Genomic DNA, 2,705 nt, shown 5'->3' with positions numbered 1-2,705 from the left:
TTCAAACCTATGTGCGTTTTTACCTGCTTTTATTTAGTTTTAGGAAGATTTCAACGTTATACAAAACACATATTTGGATCACGCCACATGAAATGCACCCACGATCCATGACATATTTTGTTTAACGTTGTTAGGATTTGGATTTGCGTCACATGAAATGCACACCCGACAGTTTAGGAAGGTAAGTTATTAAAGTAACGCGCCTAAAGCAACTACGCGTTTGCAACTTTGCGAGGGCCATGAAAATTGCTAAATGCACCTCGAATTCTAAGGAGCAACACAAGATTAATTAAATGAGGGCCATGCAATGGTCATTTTTGTTGGGCATAGCGCACCTCAGTTCTAAATTAAAGAGGCATTCAAACTAAGCTTTGGAAGGCCATAAGCTATTTTGCATTATTTAGTATGGCTAACCTCATTCTAAAAAAACATTAATTGTTTAAAGAAAACTGCAGGATTCCTAATTACTCAAATATTACCTAATGGATTTGTTGAAGGCCAAAAGAAAGTACTACTTCATTTTAAAGAAAAAATCAAGCCCAATCAACGAGCCCAGTCCGTATGGGTCATGTGCAAATAGAATATTCTGGGATACACATGTCGAACCTCCACAACAACTGAAAGCAGTCAGATTTTTAACATGCCAAATTAACATTAAACCAAAATCTATTGCAAGCTTTGGGGATCGAAGTAGGCCCGTCATGATGAAGGTCGACAAAACCAAAACAACTCAAAGTTGTGCATTTGTACTTGAGAATGCTTTCGCCACTTGGGCTGGCTTTAAGCCCAGATTTTACAAACTAACAATTAATTTAGATTAAAAGCTAAATGGGATTAAACCTACAATTATTCCTGACTCTTATCTAAGGGACACAAATTGCCTAATTAACTTCCATATTTACAATTGTCTTAACATAGAATAATTGACCAAATGTTCCCAAATCAAACCATCAATAATCCGTTATGGCTCATGAGTACACATGCTGGAACTATGGACATCAGTCCTTTAAATAACTTCACAAGAACAGTCATACAAATTTTAAATTCATTCAAACCTTGGATTAATCCATGTACATGATAAATGGAGACTTGTAAAGGGGCCTAATGAACAAACATTATCTCAAACCTTAGTCTCATGGGCAAACATGCTTATAAAACAACATCAATACACGTACAAGCCAAACACCTAACATTTTAATGGATTCAAATAAACATTAGAACCAAAACCTTACTGATTTTTGAAAGAAACTTAAGCAAAAAATCTGTGATACAGAGAACAAATCAAAATAAACTGAGTAATTGAGGCGTATAGCTCATTTGCCATACAAACAATCCACAAACCTGCTCATACACCTTCTAAAAATGTTATTTAATGTTGAAACTAAACAATTGGCTAAAACACAAATCCCATTTTATAATACCAGTACCAGCTCGTTTAACATCTACCATTACCAATCTACTACATGGTATTTAAACAGTAAGGAAAAAAGACAAAGAGAAACTATGGCAAATATAGCCTATATTCCATCGGATTTCACTTGATTCTCATAACTAGTATTCAATCAGTATTTCTGGACTAAGGAAATACCTAGAAATGAAAGTAGTAAAGGGGATAAGATCAGCAGTAGCAACAACAGTATCCAGCAGCAGAAAGAAACCACAAAAAAAATAGCTTTAAACCAAAGACTGATGCTCAAAAATCAAAAATCCACAACCAGAACTTCAAACCAAGCTTTTAAACCACCAGATTCAAATCATTTGAGCCCAGATAAGTTAGAAACTATTTCAGGAATTATAAACTTAAGAGATCACAGAAAGAATTCAATCAAACAGTGAAAAGCAGCCGTTTGTATTTTTGGATTTTTTATCTCCTAGATCTCTCTCTTATTCTGTCCTCCTTCTTAAACTTCTATATCTCTGTTTTTTTTCTTTGGACTCTATATTCTGTCCGTTCTCCTTCAGTCTTTTCCTAAGCAAGCTTTATATAGGATCTCTTAAGGCAGCCTAAAATCAATTTCCTATTCACAAATGCCCCTTCCCCAATTTCTTAATTGATTCCACTCAATTCTTTGCTCTTTATTTTATTCAATAATACACTCCTAAACCCTATCACTATTAGAAGCTTCTTAATTAGTTAGGTAAGGTTCACACAACCTAAATAATCCCTAGGCTACCCATACAACCCCTGTTAATTACTCAAACCTAACAAACGGGTCAAATTGACCCAAAGTCCTTGAGCTACCGTCTGTGATCCAAACTAATTTCTGCGATCATATGGAAGGTAGAAAACAAAATCGACTACTTAAATGGATTCAACATATGACTAATTAATAAAAACTACTATATGAATGATTAATATCAACAAACAAACATGAAATTAGTTAGGTTATTAAAACAAACGACCTAATTAGATGAACTATGTCGGCGGACCAATAAGAATCATAGAACAACTTTCACAAAAAGAAACAAAGGGGACAACTTGCAGAGAACAGTTTGAACTCAATAGATTGGTCGAGTTTTCATAGGGAGTAAAAAAATCTAACTAAAGAAAGGGAGAGGAAAAAGGAGATGAAATGGATTAAAAGAATGAAAACACTTGCCATAGAAATCAACAACTTGCTGTAGACCTTGATTTAACGAGACTGATGTTACACATTTGTTCTTTGTCAAGAACAATTGAGCAACATCAGTCTTCGTCGAATCTA

This window comes from Nicotiana sylvestris, chromosome 12 (genome assembly GCF_000393655.2).
Source record: "Nicotiana sylvestris chromosome 12, ASM39365v2, whole genome shotgun sequence".
NCBI lineage: Eukaryota > Viridiplantae > Streptophyta > Magnoliopsida > Solanales > Solanaceae > Nicotiana > Nicotiana sylvestris.
The sequence above is the reverse complement of the archived record's forward strand: the minus strand, read 5'-3'. Positions refer to the sequence as shown.